The sequence below is a fragment of the Microtus pennsylvanicus genome, chromosome X (genome assembly GCF_037038515.1).
Source record: "Microtus pennsylvanicus isolate mMicPen1 chromosome X, mMicPen1.hap1, whole genome shotgun sequence".
NCBI classification, from domain to species: Eukaryota; Metazoa; Chordata; class Mammalia; order Rodentia; family Cricetidae; genus Microtus; species Microtus pennsylvanicus.
The window spans coordinates 22,413,302-22,436,059 of record NC_134601.1 but is presented as its reverse complement, the minus strand read 5'-3'; the positions used below and the strand labels follow the sequence as shown (position 1 = coordinate 22,436,059).

The 22,758-nt window shown below is 38.3% G+C and overlaps 1 pseudogene; it reads right to left on the bottom strand.

Moving 5' to 3' along the window:
* The window catches only part of LOC142840272 (uncharacterized), a 77,186-nt pseudogene that overhangs the window by 12,672 nt on the left and 41,756 nt on the right, over positions 1-22,758 (bottom strand).

Here is a 22,758-nt window from a genome sequence, read left to right as displayed (position 1 = left end):
CCTATAAAATGGTAACTCATAAACTGATTTTATCCCCCGAGGGGGATCATAGAATAAAAGCAATAACTGTATAAGCCTGACTACGCAACTTAATACCCAGACTCACAACGATCCAAATTTGTTTGTGTACGTCTGTAAGCCCAACACTCCTAAGGTGAAATGGGTAGAAAAGGCAGGGAAATTGGTTCAAAGGTAATGGGTCAACTGTCTTGAAGTATATAGTTTAGCAGAAATAAGAAACCCATCTTCAATAGGTAGAAGGTCAAGACTGACTTGAAATAGTTGTCCTCTCAATTCCTCACTTATACCATGGTGTATGCATGTGCACATAGAATAAGTAAATACACACAAACAAATAAGTACATTTAAAAAATTTATTATATATGCATATATGGAATTTTTGTGTTAATGGATGTGAAAATCTGATGTAATGAGTATTATGCATTAAATAGTTTCTGCCAAAATATTAAACTTAGTATTTAAAAATATGACAGTATTCAAAGATAGGGTCTTTTAAGAGGTAATTAATTAAGTTAAAATAAGTAGTTCAAATCAAATATGACTTGTGTTCTTATATGAAGAGAAAAATTTAAAATTAGGACACACACAGAGAACTACTTTGTGAAGACACAAGGAAACAATTATCTGGGAACCAAAAACACAGGCTTCAGAAAAAAGCCAAACTGCTTGACCTTGGACTTTTACCCCTCAGAATTGTTAGAAAATAGTTATCTGTTGTTTAAGCCACCCACTTCAGGTAACATTCTGGGTGATGCTAGCTGTTAATACTTTATTTTTTTTAAAAAATGCTACAAGATCCCCGGTGGCAGTAGGCAGCAGAAATGCTGTAGGTCCCAAATGGTGATAGGTCCCAAATGGTGGTAGCGGGCCATGTGGAGCAGCCAGTCCCAGGCAGAGATGGCTGCCGGTCCCCGAGCAGTGGCTGGTCCCAGGCAGGGAGACACATGGCGGGTGTGCAGAAGACAGAGACATTGATAGACACGACTTGCAGAGTGAGGTTGAAAATTTATTCAGGTGGTTATGGGGGGGAAGGGAGGGCAGAGAGAGAGAGAGAGAGAAAGAGGGAAGGAGGGAGGGAGGGAGGGAGGGAGAGAGAGAGAGAGAGAGAGAGAGAGAGAGAGAGAGAGAGAGAGAGAAGAGGAAAAAGAGACAGAGAAGGGGGAAGCAGAGAAGTGGGGAGAGAGGCAGAAGCAAGCTGCCTCTCCAAGAGGAAGATGGAAAAGAGAGCGAACTCAGGCCAGAAGCTGAAGATCAGCCTGCCTCAGCAGATGGAGAGGGAATGGGTGTGGCTTGTCTCTTAAAGGGACCAGGGACCAAAACCATAACAAATACAATAGTTGGTAAACTAATAAAATCACTGCAAGGCGGTTTTCATAACTATTGGATTTTTTAATGAAAAATAAATGTCATGGCCCTATAGGAATATTAGTATATGTTCTAAAAAATGTAACTTTCTAGTGATCCAGTGTTTCTTTGCTTTACTGTCTTTCCCTGTAGAAATTTGCACATAATCTCAGAGTTCATGATCCTCTGGTTTTCCTTTGAGTTTCACAGCTCTTCCTTACTTCCTTTTTTTCTTTTTTCTTTGCTTGTTTTTCTTCTTTCACTTCCTTTTTCCTTATTTCTATTCTTTCTTGCTTTTTATTCTCTCTATCTTCTACAATTTCTTATCTCCTATATCAACCAATAAAAGTATTAAAACATAAGTGATAGCTTACCTCCCCTTTATATCGCTTACATATCCTAAAGAGCCTTCTAATACCTGTCTGATAGAGGCCATGCCATCTGCTTCTTATTCATTACTAACTTAATAGCACGATCTGTGGTTCAGTAAATTTATCTTAGAAACCAATGACTTATAAACAAAATTGATATATCTGTGAAGATAAAACAAAATGTTATCATTCTATATGTTCTATTTTAAAGTAAGAATTAAATTAATTGTATCTCAGGAGAGAGCCAGGTATAATACTGCTTTCAAAGAGGATAATTGTTGTTAGATATTTTTTCCAGAAGTTGCGGGGAGTGACTAAGAACGTTGACTTATTCTGAAACCAAAAGGTTAGCAAATTCAATAGCATATTTTTAACATGATGTGCCTAAATCTGGAAGGTCATATAGATAGCTTCTCTGACACAATAAGAAAGCACATTAGCAGATTTCTCAGAAGACAGATTCTCATCACAGTAGAATACATACATACATACACATATATGTATTATATATATGTGTGTGTATGTATGTATACTATCAATTTAATGTGAGAGCAAAGCTCTATGATGCCATAAAGACACAACATTAATTCATGACTTCCTTAGCTCAAGATGTTCTGCCAAATGACACATTTCTAAACTTATAGTGATGCATATTTCTTTAAACATTTTTTCTTAACAGTAGATTTTTTTATTTTAATTTTTCCCTTTTTATTGCAAATAATTTTTTTCAGAGAATATATTCTGATCTGTTTCCCTTCCTCCATCTCTCCTCAAATACTCTCCACCTCTTCCTCCATCTAACTCCATGCCATCTTTTTTCTCTGTCTTTGGAAAGTAACAGGCAAATTGAAAACAAATTTTTTTTAGGATAAAATTAAGAAAACATGGAAATGTATATCTCCAACATTATTAATGGATTGTAAAGCAAGCACTTGGTAATTTTAGGTATGATCAGTTCATAAGGAAAGGCTGAGAAAGTGTCATATAACAAGCTAAGGAAAGAAAGAAAAGCCAGCCTAATTCATGACTGTTTTTGTCATAACTGTTTTAATGACCACACCCAGTTAACCAATCAAGTTTTTATTTCTCTTTCATGAAGTTGACCTTGTGTATTTCCTGAGTAATGTGAGGCTGATTTAGAGGATAGCTACTCTTCTTTGGCATATTTGGCTCATTTTCTAGCTTAAATAAAGAAAAACATATCAGGTCAATTATATTATTTCAAAACATCCATTCTCCAAATCCAACTATCTTCTTGGCAATGCTGGCTAAGTTAAGGTCCTAATTCTTTGAACTCATCAATTCCAAAGTCTTTAAGCCTGTTTCACTCTAGCTACTTGTTCCAAGGTCACACCTTCGATTGCTTTGTACAAAATTTAATACATAGTATTCATTTTGATAAATGCCCTATGTGATTCTCTCATGCCAGTGAACTGTTGACCACACTTTGAGGAAAACTGCTCAAACAGTAGGATACATGGCTGAAGGAGCTTGCGGATTTTCTCATTTGAAGTTCTTTGTCTTCCTTGTAAAATAGAAGACTGTTTTCTTGCCCCAATTCCATTCACAGCCTCCCATACATTCCTTAATACCCAAATAGAACTAAAGCCCTTTATGCAGTATCTGATCACAAGTTAACCAATGCCATTTTGAGTCACTGGAGTATCTTAATTTTGTCTTTGAGTGGTACTTACCACACTCTGTGATGATGGATTGCTTCTGCTTCCTCACAGCATGAAACTCCTTGGGGTTTTGCTTTTGTATTTTTCTTTATTTCGTGCACATCCCCTGGGTAATATCACTCATACTCATGCCTTCAGCTCTTACCTGTTTGCTTATCACAATCATGTCTACAGCCTATCTGTCTCTTCTGAAGCTCAGATCCATACCTCCAGTCGTATACTAAATACCTTCACTTGACTGATAAATATATCCCCTGTCTCAATGTTCAAAGCTGATTTTACTTTCCTTTTTTATTCACTACCTCTAATCTGAGCCTACTCCACATCTTCTGTTTTAGAAAACAGCCCCTTTATTTATCCAGTTGAAGACAGGCACAGCAGTCATTCTATCTTCATTCCTTTATTCAAAGGGGTTAATTCTGACACATACCCCTGATTTTTGTTTTCTACATTCTCCCTAATATTGCTTTATATAAAATCTAGTTTATTGAAAATTATGGCAGTTCATGGAAGAACTAACATTAAATCAAGGCAAGAGGCAAATACTTATATGTATTTATTCTTCCAAAAATTACCCATGTTTATCCCATTTCTCAAGATAATGATTATTGACATGGAAGTCGACAGTCATATTGCTAATCTCATATCAGAGTAACTGTATAATGTGAAAAGTCAATAAATCAATAAATAGCAGTGTTACTGGAAATGGAGGGTCAGAGAAACACATTAAAAACTTCCTGACAATATAATCAGACAAATTCAAAATGTCACAGGGGAAATGAGGTTAAATGAACTATTTAGATTACTAGAGATAAATAATACTACATGCTAATATTATTTGGTCCTGATCAAATAAACAAGAATATTCTTTAAAGACTTGAGAAATTTTAAACACAGGCTGGTTACTGAGTATTAGGAAATTATTATGATAAAGGTATTTATTAGTATGGTTGGTTTTGTTGTTTATTTTCTGAAACAGGGTCTCTTATAGTTCAACCGGCCACAAAATCACTATGTACCGAGGCTGGCTTTGAACATCTGATCTTTTTTTCTTCTATCTCCTGGATTACAGGCCTGTACCACCATGCATGGCTTAAGATTTTTGTTTAAATGTCTTCTTCTGGAGATTCTTAAGGAAAAGAAAGTATTTGTTTGTTTGTTTTGCCACAAAGGAAAGCACAAACAAGTCAAACCTTATGCAAATATAATTCAACTAGGAGGCCAGATTCCAGTTCCAGCAGGCAGCTCTGAATTGTGTGGCTGGGGACTCTGTGAAAGGAGGGAAGAATTAGGAGGTGTGGCCTTGTTGAAAGAGGTGTGTCATTAAGAAAGGGTTTGAGATTTCAAAATCCCACATGACTCAGTCCTTTCTCTCTCTCTCTCTCTCTCTCTCTCTCTCTCTCTCTCTCTCTCTCTCCCTCCCTCCTCTCTCTCTCTCTCTCTCTCTCTCTCTCTCTCTCTCTCTCTCTCTGTCTCTCTCTCTCTCTCTCTCTCTCTGCCTCCAACTTGTGGATCAGGATGTAAGCTTCCAGCTACTGCTCCAGTCCCACAGTGCCTGTCTGCTGCCATGTTCCTTTACCATGATGTTCATGGACTCACCCTCTGAAAGTGTAAGCAAGTCCCTAGTTAAATGCTTTCTTTTATGAATTGACTAGTCATGGTGTCTCTTCACAGCAATAGCACAGTGACTAAGATAGGGTATAACAGGAGCTTTGGACTGTATTGTACTATGCTGTCCAGACTGCTTTCATAGAAATCATTGTTGGAGTCCTGTGCTTTGGTTGCCATGGCTAGGTGTGCATAAAACCATTGTGGAACCAGCCTGCTATGAAAACCTCAGACTTGAATGGTGTCTTAGGGTTTTATTGCTCTGAAGGGACACTATGACCATGACAACTCATATCAAAGAAACCATTTAATGGAGGCTGGCTTACAGTTCAGAGGTTTAGTCCATTATTGTAGTGATGAGAAGCATGGTGGCATGTGGGCAAATATGGTTCTGGAGGGGTAGCTGACTTCTATATCTGGATCTGCATGAAGCAGAGATAGTGAGCGACTAGGCCTGGCTTGAATTTCTGACCTCAGATCCCACCACCTAGTGACATACTTCCTTCAACAAGGACACACATCTCCTAATAGTGACATTCCCTATGCGCCTATGGAGGCCATTTTTATTCAAACCACCAAAAAATGGTTAATGTGTACTGAGAGTTTTTATAAAATATATCCACACAGTTCACAATCAGTGAATTTTTTTGCATATTATATAAAAGCTTCTGTATATTATTATAAAAGAGAGAGAAAGTATGTCTGGTAAGATTCCATATTGGAAAAGACTTCACAACCTCTGCCTGAAATACTCAGGGCTGCATGCAACAGTCACTTCTTTCACATTTTCATTTGTACTATTACTGCAGCTTCTAATGGCCTCAGCAATTGGCCTAACTGGGATGGGGAATGGAAGGGAGAAAGCAAGGAGACATGTATAGAAAAACTTTTATCAAGCTGGAGTTATTTCATACAACTGAGCAAGGAGGCAGGCTCATTATATATATATATATATATATATATATATATATATATATATATATATATATATACAGTAAGAGATGGAGTTATTATATACAATTGAACAGGTTTAGCTAATTTCTATAGGAGAAGTCTCTGCACAGGATGAGTCTTCAGACTGTCATCATGCACAGGCAGAATGCTATGGTAGCCATTTCTGCACACATTGTCAACTCAGACCAGAGGAAGGCTTTGCCATCCCTCTGAACCTCACTCAAGGAAGGCTTTGCCTCTCCCACGTGGCTAGCCAAGACATTGGTGTCCTTGACATGACCATTCCCTTGTCAAAAATACACATTTGCTCAGGATACTTGTTCCCTATGTATTATTTAGTTTTCCAGAGGCAAACGTTAGTCATGAGTAAAGCCTATTTTGGAGTTTTGTGATTTTTAGTGAAATTGAGATTGTGCTAAAATCCTCCTGCTATAGATAAGAAAAGAATTTGAAGGCATTTCAACAAAGAAAAGAATGCCTAAGTATGAAAGTATAGTAGTACGGAGCGGCGGGGCTGCGTCCCCAGCACCCCAGCCACCTCACTAGCTTATGCCCGAAATAACAACACAAAAACTGAATTCATTTAAACACCGCTTGGCCCATTTCTATCTAGCCTCTTCTAGGCTAATTCTCGCACCTGGACTATCCCATTTCTAATAAGGTGTGTAGCATCCCAAAGTGCGCTTACCGGGAAGATTCTAGCCTATGTCCATCCTGGGTTGGAGCTTCATCGCGTGTGCCTCAGAGAGCAGAGCTATCTCATCTTCCCGGGAGAGGGCAGCATGGCGTCTCTGAGCCCACTTCCTCTTCCTCCCAGCATTCTGTTCTGTTTACTCCTCCCACCTATGTTTTAACCTATGAGGGCCAAGCAGTTTCTTTATTGCTTAACCAATGAAATCAACAGATTGATATATGACACTCCCACATCATGAGAGAAACTGTTTAATATTACTAGTTAGTTATAAAGTATAGGGCAAACTACAGTGATGTAGTATATATTGAGGAATATTTTAAGATGTATTACATTTGTTTATGGTGTGGAATATTCGATTAATGATTCAAAGATGTGTTGCGTTTTTTATGTTTCATTTGTTTAACTTTGTGAAACTGTGTTACTTTGCCTATCTAAAACACTTGATTGGACTAATATAGAGGTGAACATCCAATAACAAGGCAGAAAAAAATATAGGCAGGGCTGGCAGGTAGAGAGAATAAATAGAAGATGACATCTGGGAGGAGAAGGAGGAAGAAGAAAAGGAAGACTCCAGTGGTCAGCTACTAACTACCCAGAAAGCCACAGAGTACAAAGGAAAGAGAGATGAGAGAGAGAGAGAAATGTAAAAGCACAGAGACAAAAGGTAGAGAATTTAAGAAAAACTGAAAACTGTATAAAATGTTGGTGGTGTATTCTTGTAATCCCAGCACTTGGGAGGCAGAGGCAGGTGGATCTCAGTAAGTTCAAGGCCAGCCTGGACTGTAAAGTGAGTTCTAGGACAGCCAGGATTGTTACACAGAAAAACTCTGTCAAAAAAAAAAAAACCAAAGGCAAAAAAGTAAAGAAAATATGGCTAGAAATAAATCAAGCTAAGGCTGGGCATTCATAAGCAAGAGTAAACCTCCATGTATTTATTTGGGATCTTGGTGGCAGGTCCCCCAAAAGAACAAAGAGTAAAAACAGTGATTACCATTAAAAAGCTTGATCATAACAAGTATGTAAGGATGTGGGGGACTGATGCTTTTTATACTATTGATATGAGTGATAGTTTGGCAAGCTCCTTAACAATATAGGTATATGAATATATGTCTGGCATACAATCAAGTAATTCTGCCAATTTGGACTTACCAATAAAAAATACATGTAGAAAAGAACTGTCTGTAATGTATTTATTTATAATAGCACAAAACTGAGAATAATGTAAATGTATTTTATAGCTAGTCAATGTACAATGACCTAGCACACTAAATGAAAGAAATGTGAATCCATAAAATAACATAAATGAATCGCAAAGCAAGTATACTAAATGAAAGAAGTCAGGCCAAAAACAAATTGTATGTAAGCTTACATCAATTTAAAACTATAGAAAATGAAAATAAATCAGATAGAATCGGCAGGTCCCTGAGTAGGGCAAAGGTTCAGGGTAAGACAGGATGACCTAATAGGGTATTTTTCAGGATCTGTAGGTAGAACATAGTGGCAGAATGTGTGCCTTAAATGTGTAAGGCTCTGGGTTCAATCTGAGCACCTAACAAAAAAGAACAAAAGCAGCAAAATGACAGCACAAAACCATGTTGGGCAATGGACTTACTCATTACTTTGATCATTATAAAGTACATGCAGTTTATTGCAGTTTCAATTATGGCAAAATATAAAACAGTAAATACTACTTATGAAAAATGGCTCAATATTATAGATTCCAAGTTCTCATTCCTGTTTCTAGCAATCAAAATTGTTTCTTCTGCAAGCAACAGAACCCAAATAAAGTTTCCAGGAAGTGAACAAGGTGTAAAATAGCCGCATGGCAGGGCTAGAAGTTAGACTTAGTTCCTGCACTGAAAGCTGGGTGGTACAGAGATAAAAAAAGCAATAAGGAAAAGAAACTGCAGGAGAAAATGGAAAGCGTTGCTAGATGAAGCACTGTTGACAAGACACTCATTATTTTTGTAGCTGGATGAGAGGTACATAGATTTTTATTACAGAAAAAGTCGTATTAGCACACGAGTAATTAGCTTATACAGAACTGAAACTCAAATTATTTGAAAGAATTTGTGTACTGTGAATGAAAATGAGGGAAATGGAAAAAAGAGGAACAGCCATTATTTGCTCCTTAAATTTCTACCCTATCTGTGTTATTGCTTAACCAAAAATACAAAAGAAGGGTTCATAAGTAAACACCAGGCACATGTAAGTACGTTCTTCTTAAGTTGTATGATTCAGTTAATGATTAATGTAGTGCATTTAGTCATTTTCATAATCGCTCATTTTTTAAAAACTGAAGTATAAAAATGTTCAGACTTATTATAACTTGTTCAGTTTGTAAAATAAAGGATTTCTAAATTTGGAAATTATAAGTACTCAAATATTTGAAAAGCTATTAAGGTTTTATTTCAGAATATGTAATTTTGGTAGCGCATTATGAGTTGAAAAGAATTATTGAGAAGCTACTTGTACATATTATGCATCAAATATCTTGTACTGCTATTTTAGAGGCATTTTTATTATATGTGACATAGCCATTATTCCTCTTTGCATAATTAAAAGAAAGATATCTAGAATAGGAAAAAATTCAAGACAGAAAAATGAATGTCTTCCTTTTTCTTATCTTTTTAATTTGGGGAATTTTTTCAGCACTGTGAGGATTTTTTATTATATCTTAAAGTATATAAATTTAGAAAATTTCAGTTGATGAAAATTTTACCCTACCTTAAATGAGTGAAAAATCAGTTGCTAATAAACACAATAACAAAGAACATAGGGAATCTTTTAGTGGATCACATTGATGTATCTTTACAAGTGAAACCATGGGATAGTTTTGTGGCAAAATCTTGTTCTTTGTCTTCAATGGAATGATCACTAAATATTTTTTTTCCCAAAACATCTCAATATCCCATAATATCCTTAATATATATCACCAGGGATCTTTTGTCACTGAATTTACTGAAAGTTTTCTTTGACTCAGAAACAGAGGCTGTACAGGGCCCACATTGCTGACAAACTTGAGTTGGAATTGTAAATCCTGAAGAGTTCATTTCATTGGGCATTTGTCTCATCACCTATAAAATGCAGGAAATAAAAGGAGCTACATCGTAAGTACATTGTGCACATTCAATGTGAATATTTGAGTAAATTATGTAGTAGAGAGCCTGTCATTCAATTCATTACATGTATGTCTTTGAATTTGTGCTTCCAGCCTACTCATTTTCTAGATGTTTATAATTAATAATGTCAGACCCTTCCATTAATTAAAGTCTTGCTGAATCTAAAAGGGTAAAATAGTCACCACCTACGTGGTGTGACTTTATTCAGAAGGCTGTTAGCCCTTTTATGATTTGATCTATTATGTCCCCATGGCTCGTGTGTTTAAACAGTTGGTCCCAATCTGGTATTGTTGTTTTGGGAGGTTGTGGAACATTTTTGAAGTGAGGCCTAGTTGGAGAAGGTGAGTTACTGGGGAGTATGTCTTGATAGCTATAACCTGGTCCATTTTTGACCCCAGTCCCTTAGCCTCATATTCACTGACATAGCTGAGAGCTGCTCCCCACACCATATCTTCCTCAGTATCACCAACTGTGCCTTCAAACAGGAGCCAAAATATATCCTTCCTATGTTCGTTTGCCTTGTTAGATGATCTGTCACAAAGATGAGAAAAGTAATGAATACTGTTTCCCAATTTGTTGTAAGTATAGCCTTAGAAAGGAGGAGAGTCTCCTGCTATTCCCATGCCTCTGTTAGCAGGCATTTGGCAGGGATACCAGATGATACCAGAGAAACTGGGGTCTCCTCTTAGGTTTCTCAATCTAATTCATAAAATAATTTAACAAATTCAGAAGCTGGGGAATAATTTTATTAGAGTTTAAAAGACAAACATCCCAGCTTTGTAAGTTGTAAATCTGGTAGCTGCCTGGTGGAGGAGAATGGAGAAGAGGCAGAAGAAAAGCTATGGTATTTGAGCTAATCTACATGGGAGTCTGCCTGGAGGTAGTAGGTAGCCAGGCAGCTTTAGATAAAGAGTAAGTGAACCCAAAGTATCAGAGAGAGCGAACCTAACTAGAATTCATGGTGGTTTTGAGAGTCCATGTCTGGAGTAGGGGAAGGGCTAAAAGGAGGTAGAGCTTGGACATAAAGGAATTAAGAGGAGGAAATGTGTAATATCTCATTGGTTACTCTGCATTAGCATGATTGAAGGCGGGCTTGTCTTCCTGGGATAGCTTCATCCATATTCCTAAGGAGTGGTCCCTTGAGCAGGTCCTTGACCCACCCAATTAACTCTTAAGGTAGGAGATGATTGTGTTTTCCACTTTGAAGTAGAGTCTATTAATTTTATTTTAAGCTTTCTCTTAATCATTTTTAGTTATATGTAGGTGTGTGCACATGAATGCAGGTGCCCAATGATGCCAGATTCTCTGAAACTGGAACTGGAACTAGAAATGGTTCTGATCTGTCCCACATGGATGCTGGGTACTAAACACAGGTTCATTGAAAGAACAAGTGCTTTCAGCCACTGAGCCAGTCCTCCAGCCCCTGGATTCTATTCTCTACAATAACACTACTATTAAAATGCCACTTCTTCCTGACTTTGGGTAAAATTGTGATTTCCTCAAGTTGGGTGCTTTTGTACACTTAAGCAATAGATTAAGGAAGAATCTAGAGCTAATTTGGATTCTCTGTGTGGCAAAGTCACTGAAAAGGTAGTGTATGTAACTCTCTCAAGCTTTATGCCGTGGTTAGAAAAGCTGTTTAGTGCAGTTTCTCAAGCAGTTCTAACAGTCAAAAATCACTTGCATTGCTTGTGAAACAATCGGACTCGGGAACTTGGAGCATTTAGGATGAGGTTCTATAATGTGAAGGTTTAATGAGCACCCAAGGGATTCCTAAGAGCTCACAAGTTTGAAAATTGCTGGAGAGGTTAGAAGCCCAGACGTTGGAATGATACTATATATGAGTTCAAACTCAAGCTTCACCCTTTGAGGATAGCTGATCACAGAGTTAATTAACTACCCTCAACCTCTGTTTTCATCCCTGTAAAATGACAATTCAATAAATTAAGACATATGTTTCACAGTGGACACTGAGAATTTTAGTTGGCATTATTATAATGTATTTTAATTTATATATAATGTATTTTAATTTATTTAAATTTACACATGAATCTTCAGTCTCTTGGGCAAGGTGCTATATTGTCCAATAATGTTCTAGGGGGGTGAGCATGTGGCAGTCTCACTATATAGTCTTAGCTGGAACCATAGACTGTAGGAAACTATAATAAATTCCTTCTCCCTCCTCTCTTCCTCTCTTCCTCACTTTCTTCCTCCCTTCTTCTTTTCCTCCCTCCCTCCCTCCCCCTTCTACCTATCAACTCTGGAACTTGATAGGTAGATCAGGCTGGACTCATACCCTCAGAGATTAGTCTGTCTCTGTCTCTCTAGTGCTGGCATAAAACATGTGTGCCACTATGCCAGGCTAATGTTATAGAATTTTTGTTTGTTCTCTGGCATGCCTGTTTCTTTGAAAGAAATTAGCCTTGTTACTGTGATGAGCTGTTGTGGGTCACCTTTATTTTTTAATCATTATGCTTTATTATGAAAGTTAGGCAACGAAAGCATCTGTTGATTCCAATTCACATTTCCCACTGTAGATGCTGTGTTTAATTTTGCCTAGAAAGAATTTTTCTCACAGGGCATGATCTTCAGATGTTATCCTCTGTGTTCCAACTTCAAATGGCCCAGTAACAGTGCACACTGAGTTACAGTTTAAGAAAATCTTTGCAAGATCTTTAGTAATTTACCTGTTAGTTAAAAGGGGACAGGGGAAATGGACAGACAGAGGAAGGCAAAATAAAAAAAAATCAAAATGTTATACCGACAATAACAAGGAAAAGACCATGAGACAGATACAGACAGATGGACAGTGCCACATAGAGGTAGGAAGGAGTTGTGTTGTTGTAGAGGAAAAAAAAACAAAGAGAGAGAGACTGAAACCCAGGGAGAGCTCCACAGGAATATACACAGTACAGTCAGACAGAGAAAGGAACCAGCACATACTGGGATGAAAGCTTCTCTGTTATATAGACAGACAAACAGATTTTGTGCAGGGAATTTCCCAAATAGTTGAACGAAGAGAAATCAATCAATTTCACACAATTTTAAAGTAATTGCTATGGTAGAGGCATCTGGAAATAGATGGGGAGTAAGAATGTGATAAAGCAGAGTCTGATAAGCACCATTAAAAGTCAAAATGCTTTTTAGTCCCTTGAAGGGAAAAACATATTCAGTTGGAAGAGGATGTGGGAGCCTGAAGGACAAATAAAGACTTATAATTGGAAAGAAATAGGATTTTCCCAACTATGGGGATGGCTAGTAAGAACTTTGAACAAGAAAAGAGGAACATGTTCAGGAAAGAAGCAATAGCTTCTAGCTAAAGTGTAGGTTAGTGAGCCTGAGGGTTGCATGGGGGTCATTTGTAAATGCATATGCTCCAGGCCTTCAGCCCACATGTGATGTGGGAGTGTCATATATCAATCTGTTGATTTCATTGGTTAAGCAATAAAGAAACTGCTTGGCCTTCATAGGTTAAAACATAGGTGAGAGGAGTAAACAGAACAGAATGCTCAGAGGAAGAGGAAGTGAGCTCAGACTCAACAACTCTGCTCTCTGGAGCAGAGACGCCATGCTCCCGTCTCCTGGGCAGACGGGGATAGCTCTGCCCTCTGAAGCACATGTGATGAAGCTCTGACCCAGGATGGATGTAGGCTAGAATCTCCCTGGTAAGCCACCTCATGAGCTACACAGATGATTAGAAATGGGCTAGTCCAGGTGCGTGAATTAGCCTAGAAGAGGCTAGATCGAAATGGGCCAAGCAGTGTTTAAAAGAATACAGTTTGTGTGTTGTTATTTTGGAGCATAAGCTAGCCAGGCGGCCAGGGTGCTGGGGACGCAGGCCCCCCCCCCCCCGCTCCTATTACTATACACGTGCATGGTATCAGAGTAGGTAAAAGCAGGTACCTGGAATCTGTATTTGTCTCCACAAATCACAGATGTATATAGTGTGGTAGGAAGTCAAAGGTGGCCTTTGTTGTCGCAACTGAAGAGGTTTGGGATGTGACAGACTAAGGATGTAGGTTTAGCTCAGGCTCAATGAACCTAAAATGTCGTGGTTCAAGTTCAGCTGCTGTACTGTACTGAGAAGTGCTTACAGCCTATAAAATGAGGCCAGATGACAGTTGGAGATGACTCCTAATTAATTCAACCTGGTTTTAGGTCATGCCACTGACAGCAGATATACTTTCTTTGTATTTGGAGAATATGGTTGAAACACATTTTTTTTTCTTTAGGTAAATGGGGATGAAAATAATAGGAAGGATCTGCCATTTGAGACTACGTCTTTTGACTTCTCACACTCTTTGTTGATCCCTGTAAAGGCATAAGCACTTTCCTCTACAGCAGTATCAGAACTCTTGAATTATTATTCATTGGTAAATTATGTTAGGAATGTTTTTGAAAGTCAAAAGCAAGGTGTACAATGCAGGAACTATTTGAAAAGGCATTTAGACTTTTTAAAAGTGAAGCAGAAATATTTTTTCAGTGCCGTTTGAAAACTGAGGGATATGTTTGTGTTGTCATGGTATGTAGTTTGTGAAATCATTTTATGGTAAGTGTCCTTCAGCTATGAGAAGCTGCTCAAGGGAGGCCTGGTTTGCTTTCTCATTAACTGAGGAACCAGAGGTCACAACTCCTGCTGATTGTGAAACAGTTTGAAATTTCACATGAACAGTGATTTTCTGTTGCTATTTAAGCCTTTGACTGTTAATTATTACTAAAAGTATAATCTTTTTTTCCAGTTAGCCAGATGGCAAATGTGTTAGTCTGCTTTTTGTCACTGTGGCCACATAGTTCATATAGAAATAAACAATTGAAAGGAAGAGATATTCACTTTGGCTCACAGGTCCCGGTTTCTGACCATGGTCTACCGCTCCTGGCCCTGGTGCAGACCATCATGGAAGGATACATGTGGCGGACCAACACTGAACATCAAGGTGGTCAGGTAGACAGAGCCAGCAGATGACCGTTTTCTCCAACTAGGCCCAACCTTCAGATGTTCAAACTCTTTCCAACAGCATCATCAGCTGGAACTAACGTTGGGTTTTTGTTTGTTTGTTTTTAAATATAGGCACCTATAGAGGATATGGAAGATCCAAATCAGATTCATGAGATCAGGCACCTAGCCACAGCCTTCTCTATATTCCTCTGTCTAGTACAAGATTGTGCATGTAGCAGGTTCTCCCAAAGGTTTGATATAAATAACAGTAGGATAGAAATGTAGGAAACGCAACACATCATCTCAGTAATGCATTACTGCTAACAAAGAGCAGCATGGAGTGAGAGATGGTGAAAATTTGGCTCATCTATTCCAGTACTTCCTATTTATATTATATATTCTGAAGGTTGTTGTATTTAGAATTGATTATAATTGAGTCACTATTAGCAAAATTTATAGAATACCAAGAAAACTGGTATAGCACATCAAAAAGAATTGAAAGATTCATCCCTTCCCTTAGTATCTATAGGCTCCAATAATAGACATTTGAATGAATATGTTCATTACCACATTTGCATGAAAATAAATGAATGAATACCTATTTTAATGCACATTATGCCAAGTGAATTGTGTAGAAACATTAGGAACAAAGAGAATCTGTCCTCTGTCGAGACCGCTGGGGCTAAGAGTTGAAGTTGTCATATGTGAAGAGAATTTGGCATTACAAATAGTAACACTTTATAAAAGTGGATAGTTTAGATTTTTGTCTTTTTATTGACACTTCAACATTACTAACAACGGTCACTAGTGAAAACAAGGGCAATTCTGGCTAGTCTACAAAAGCGTGCAACTTTCATTTTTCTGTGGCTACAATTGTAAACCAGAAATAAGAAAGCCGAGAGGAGCTGCCATTTGGGTGAGAAAGAAAATTACACTTCCTAGCTTCCTAAGGTTCTGAAGAGTCTGAAAGCACTGGTGAGATTGTTAAGTGGGGGAAGTGCTTGCTGTGCAAGCATGACCTGAATTCAGATCCCCAGCACCCATGTTAAAATACTAGGCATTGTAGTATGTGCCTGTAATTCTGGTGCTGGAGGCAAAGAAAGAGAGATTCCAGAGACTTGATGACAAGCCAGTCTAACCCATCAGTTCAGTGAGAAACCCTGTCTCAAAAATAGAGAGTAATAGAGAAATGCTGCTGATGTTGACCTCTGGCCTTCACAGGCATACACATGGGTGGGATGTGCATTCATACACACATCTATACCCATATAGATAAAAAACCACAAAAAATTATGAAAATGAATCATAATTGTGTGTTTTATAATTTAAAATTCATTCATTGGAATATTTTTCAGAATTATTACCAAAAGTCTATTTCCATCTTGGACTCTAATTATTAACTGACAAAATGCTCATGAAGTAAACTCAGCCCCACCCACACATGTCAAAACTAGGCTTTGGTCTCATTGACAGAACAGACAAGTGACAAAAAGGATGGGGTGGGTTTCCTAGTGAGATTCACAGGTTGTAGACAGGTAAGGGCACTGGAGGTCTGTGATGATCACAACAACAGGTAATTAAATAGATCCCAGTTCTGCTGTCAAGTTGACTCAGACCATTTATAATGAGGGACTTTGAAGAGATGGCGAGGAAGATGGCATGAAGATGTTTAACAGCGAGCTTGTCCTACTCATGAATAAAGCGACATTTCATACATGGTTTCCAGGTAAGATCTGAAGCTAAAGTTGACTATAATAAGACAGAAAGTCAGAATGATATGTATAATAGAGATAGCACTAATATCTGAGATTATAGCTCCAGAATTGAGAAAACAGACCTGTAGATAGTTCAATGACAACAGTTCTTGGGACCAATTAACTGTTGGGGGTTTTAAACTAAATATTATGATTAATATGCTTTCTGCATTAACCAGGTGCTTACTTCCATTCTGAAACAGAGGGAAATTAATTTTTCTGTCAGTCATTATTTATACTCACTGACAGCTTCTCATCTCAAAATGTGCTCTGTCATGCAGTCTTTCAACAAATGTTTATTAAATGTTATGTGTTAGATACTATACCATACCAAGGGGGATAAAACAGACATCATTTGGTCTTAGAAAGCTTACAGGTTTATAAATAAGGTAAGCAACTAAACGGATGATTCAGGTACAGCATATAAAGTACCCAAAGGTACTAAGGAGCACTCACTCATTCTGTTAATCAGATGTATCAAGTGCCTTCTATTTCCAAGCAGCAGTCTGGAAGGAAACCAGATGATGACATTAAACCTAGACTTATGGCACACAAAAAGAAAGCCAGCATGGTGGGGGAGCACAGCTGTATCTCAGGGGGCTAAAACTGGATGACCATGAGTTCAAGGCTAGACTGAGTTACACAAACTTCTGTCTCATCAAATAAGCAGATTTGATTTTTCTTGTAAACTGTGACTATGTGTTGGTCTGATACACCTATTGCTTCTAATCTATCTATGGACATTTCTAGGGTCTTCATTTGGGCTTCTTCTTTAGTCCCAACTCTAATCTACAATATCAGATGCTCTTATAAGGTACAAATCATCCCTTCTTTGACTGAGGGCTCCATTTACTATCTGCCCTGCTGCTATCAGAACTATTAGTCTTGCCTGGGATGCCTCAGCCTTTTTCCTGTCTTCAACCAGGCATCAATTTCCATGGGTTGAGTTTAGTGTCTGTGTCTCTTGGGCAGAACGGAAACAGGAAGAAGGTGGGTATGTGGATCTTGTGAGCAGCCCAGGACTGTTAGGGAGGAGGTATAGTTTGCCAACATAGGACTTCAGTTTTGAATTTTGATCCAGGGACAATAGCTGTCATACTGGTCCATCCTGTGTGTGAACTTGGCTTAATAATAATGAAAGTTAGAAGTTAAGATGCAGATGGTATCTTTTTTTATTTTAAAGACTTATTAATTTATTATGTATAGTGTTCTGTCTGCATGTATACCTGTAGGGCAGAAGAGGGCACCAGATCTGGAATTGAACTCAGGTCCTCTGGAAAAACAACCAGTGCTCTTAACCACTGAGCCATCTCTCCAGTCTCCTAGGACCTTGGAAAATATCTTGGGGAGAATTATCTTTTATCTTACCTACCCATGTGATGTGTTTTAGCCAGAGGAATAGGATCTATTCTTGACCACCCCCATGGCCTTAGCTTAATTTTAATTATTTTTATTGTTATTTTTTCTAATCTGGGCACTGTGACCTTCTAACTTCTTTCATCATTGACTAATCCATGCTGTCTGTCTCTTCCCTTCTTGGCCTATCATTTAAAAATATTTTCAGATCATGTGGTCTGATAAAACAGTGTGTTTGGGGCTAGAGAGCTGGCTCAGCCAGTGATAAAACCCTGGGACCTACAAGATGAAATGGAGAGAACATCTCCTCTGTACCTGGCTTTGTTTTAGACCACCAACCAGCTCCCAAAGATTTATTCTTAGTTATGAATGTTTGGCCTTGGTTTAGGCTTGTCCCACTAGCTCTTATTATTTAAATTAACCTGTTTCTATTCATCTAAATTTTTCCTTGGGGCTTTTACTTTTCTTCCATTTTGTATGTTCTACTTTGTGTATGCCTGGCTAGCTGATCCCAGGAGTCTTCTTTTTTTCTCCTTTGCTCTCCCTCACTCCAGCCCAAATTCCTCCTCCTCCTTCTTTCTGCCCACCAGTCCCACCTATCCCTCTACTGGCTAGCTATTGGCCATTAAGCTTTTTATTAGATCAATTAGGTGCCTTAGGCAGGCAAAGTAAAACAGCAGTACATCTTCACAAAATTAAACATATGCAACATAAGCGAATGCAACACACCTTTATATAGTTAAATAATTTTCTGCAACATAAACAAATGTAACACATTTTTGCATAAAGTGTTATTCCACAACTCTCCCCCAGCAAGTTGATCTCTTGTCTTCTTGCCGGGTGTGGTGTTACATGCCTTTCTTTCTTTCTTTTTTTCTTTTCTTTATTTTTTTTTATTTCTTTTTGAGTTGTTGAAAAAAAAATTCCGCCTCCTCCCCATTTCCCTCACCCTCCTCCCACACATTGCCCCCTCCCCCCACTCCCCTCCCCCCCTCTCCCTCCCCCACACTCCATTCCCCCTCCCTCTCGAGAATGAAGAGCAGTCCAGATTCCCTGTCCTGCAGTAAGTAAAAGGTCCTCCCACTTCTATCCAGATCCAGGAGGGTGGGCATCCACACAGGCTAGGCTACCACGAAGCCAGTTCATGTATTAGGATCGAAATCTAGTGCCATTGTCCTTGGCTTCTCATCAGCCTTCATTGTTCGCCATGTTCAGAAAGTTTGATTTCAACCCATGCTTATTCAGTCCCAGTCCCGCTGGCCTTGGTGAGCCTCCAACAGATCAGTTCCACTGCCACAGTGGGTGGGTGCACAACTCGTGGTCCTGACTTTCTTGCTCATGTTCTCCCTCCTTCTGCTCCTCATTTGGATCTTAAGAGCTCAGTCCGGTGCTCATATTTGGGTCTCTGTCTCTATCTCGATCCATTGCCAGATGAAGGTTCTAAGGTGATATGCAAGATATTCATCAGTATGGCTGTAGGATAGGGTCATTTCAGGTTCCCTCTCCTCAGTTGCCCAAGGTACTATCTGGGGACATCTCCCTGGACACCTGCAAGCCCCTATAGAGTCAAGTCTCTTGCCAACCCTAAGGCGGTTCCCTTAATTAGGATATATATTTCTCTGCTCCCCTGTCCACCCTTCCTTTATCCCAACGATCCCATTCCCCCAAGCTCCCCCAATCTTCCCCTTCTCACGTTTCTCACCCCAATTCCCCTTAGCCCCATGCCACCTCACCCCCAAGTTCCCAGTTTTTGCCGGCAATCTTGTCTACTTCCCATATCCAGGCAGATGACTATATGTTTTTCTTTGGGTTCACCTTCTTATTTAGCTTCTCTAGGATCACAAATTATACGCTCAATGTCCTTTATTTATGGCTAGAAAACAATTATGAGTGAGTACAACCCATGTTCATCTTTTTGGGTCTGGGATATCTCACTAAGGATAGTGTTTTCTATTCCCATCCATTTGCATGCAAAATTCAAGATGTCATTGTTTTTTACTACTGAGTAGTACTCTAATATGTATATATTCCACACTTTCTTCATCCATTCTTCCATTGAAGGGCATCTAGGTTGTTTCCAGGATCTGGCTATTACAAATAATGCTGCTATGAACATAGTTGAACAAATGCTTTTGTCATATGATAGGGCATCTCTTGGGAATATTCCCAAGAGTGGTATTACTGGATCTTGGGGTAGGTTGATCCCGAATTTCCTGAAAAATCGCCATACTGACTTCCAAAGTGGTTGCACAAGTTTGCATTCTCACAAGCAATGGAAAAGTGTGCTCCTTACTCCACAACCTCTCCAGCAAAGGCTATCATTGGTGTTTTTGATTTTAGCCATTCTGACAGGTGTAAGATGGTATCTCAAAGGTGTTTTAATTTGCATTTCCCTGATCGCCAAGGAAATTGAGCATGACCTTAAGTGTCTTTTGGTCATTTGAATTTCTTCTGTTGCAAATTCTCTGTTCAGTTCAGTGTCCCATTTTTTAATTGGGTTAATTGGCATTTTAAAGTCTAGATTCTTGAGTTCTTTATATATTTTGGAGATCAGACGTTTGTCTGTTGCAGGGTTGGTGAAGATCTTCTCCCAGTCAGTGGGTTGCCTTTTTATCTTAGTGACAGTGTCCTTTGCTTTACAGAAGCTTCTCGGTTTCAGGAGGTCCCATTTATTCAATGTTGTCCTTAATGTTTGTGCTGCTGGGGATATAAGAAGGAAGTGATCTCCTGTGCCCATATGTTGTAGAGTACTTCCTACTTTCTCTTCTATCAGGTTCAGTGTGTTTAGCCTGATATTTTGGTCTTTAATCCATTTAAACTTCAGTTTTGTGCATGGTGATAGATACGGATCTATTTTCATTCTTCTACAGGTTGACAACCAGTTCTGCCAGCACCTTTTGTTGAAGATGCTTTCTTTCTTCCATTTTATACTTTTAGCTCCTTTTTCAAAAATCAGGTGTTCTTAGGTCTGTGGGTTAAAACCCGGGTGTTCTACTCTATTCCATTGATTGACTTCTCTGTTTTTATGCCATTACCAAGCTGTTTTCAATACTGAAGCTCTGTAATAGAGTTTGAAGTCAGGGATGGTAATGCCTCCAGAAGTTCCTTTATTGTATGATTGTTTTGGCTATCCTGGGTTTTTTGTTTTTCCATATAAAGTTGATTAATGTCCTCTCAAGATCTGTGAAGAATTTTGATTGGATTTTGATGGGGATTGCATTGAATCTATAAATTGCCTTGGTAGAATTACCATTTTTACTATGTTGATCTTCCCAATCCAAGAGCAAGGGAGATCCTTCCATTTTCTGGTATCCTCCTCAATTTCTTTCTTCAGAGACATAAAGTTCTTGTCAAATTGATCCTTCACTTACTTGGTTAGAGTTACCCCACGATATTTTATGCTATTTGTGGCTATCGTGAAAGGTGATGCTTCTCTGATTTCCCTCTCTGCTTCTTTATTCTTTGTGTATAGGAGGGCAACTGATTTTTTGGAATTGATTTTGTATCCTGCCATGCTACTAAAGTTGTTTATCAGCTGTAGGAGTTCTTTGCTGGAGTTTTTAAGGTCGCTTATGTACACTTTTATATTGTCTGCAAATAATGAAAGTTTAACTTCTTCCTTACCAATTCAAATCCTTTTGATTTCCTTATGTTGTCTTATTGCTATTGCTAGAACTTCAAGCACTATATTGAAGAGGTATGGAGAGAGTGGACAACCTTGTTGTGTTCCTGATTTTAGTGGGATGGCTTTGAGTTTCTCTCCATTTAATTTGATGTTAGCTGTTGGCTTGCTATAAATAGCTTTTATTATATTTAGGTATGACCCTTGTATCCCTAATCTCTCTAAAACCTTTATCATAAAGGGATGTTGAATTTTGTCAAATGCTTTTTCAGCATCTAATGAAATGATCATGTGGTTTTTTTTTCAGTTTATTTATATGATGGATTACATTGATAGATTTTCGTATGTTGAACTAGCCCTGCATCTCTGGCATGAAGCCTACTATATCATAATGGATAATTTTTCTAATGTGTTCTTGGATTCAGTTTGCCAGTATTATATTGAGGATTTTCGCATCAATGTTCATGAGTGAGATTGTCCTGTAATTCTATTTCTTGGTTGAGTCTTTGTTTGGTTTTGGTATCCGGGTGACTGTAGCTTCATAAAAGGAATATGGCAATGATTCTTCTGTTTCTATATTGTGAAATACATTAAGGAGTATAGGTATTAGGTCTTCTTGGAAGTTCTGGTGGAATTCCACATTGAAATCATCTGGACCTGGGCTTTTTTTGTTAGGGAGGTTTTTGATAACAGCTTCTAATTCTTCGCAACTAACAGGTCTATTTAGATTGTTCACCTGGTCCTGATCTAACTTTGGTATATGGTACTTATCTAAAAAAGTGTCCATTTCTTTAACATTTTCCAATTTTGTGGCATACAGGCTTTTGAAGTAAGATCTAATGATTTTCTGAATTTCCTCTGTGTCTGTGGTCATGTCTCCTTTTTCATTTCTGATCTTGTTAATTTGCGTATTCTCTCCGCACTGTTTGATTAGTTTGGATAGGGGCTTATCAATCTTGTTGATTTTCTCCAAGAACCAGCTTTTTGATTCATTGATTCTTTGGATTGTTTTCTGTGTTTCTATTTTGTTGATTTTAGCCCTCAGTTTGATTATTTCCAGTCTTCTCCTCCTAGGTGAGTCTGCTTTTTTTTTCTAGAGCTTTCAGGTTTACTGTTAAGTCTCCAATGTGTGCTTTCTCTGTTTTCCTTAAGTGGGCACTTAGTGCTATGAACTTTCCTCTTAGCACTGCTTTCATCGTGTCCCATAGGTTTGACTATGTTAAGTCTTTATTTTCATTGAATTTAAGAAACACTTTAATTTCTTTCTTATTTCTTCCTTGATCCAGGTGAGGTT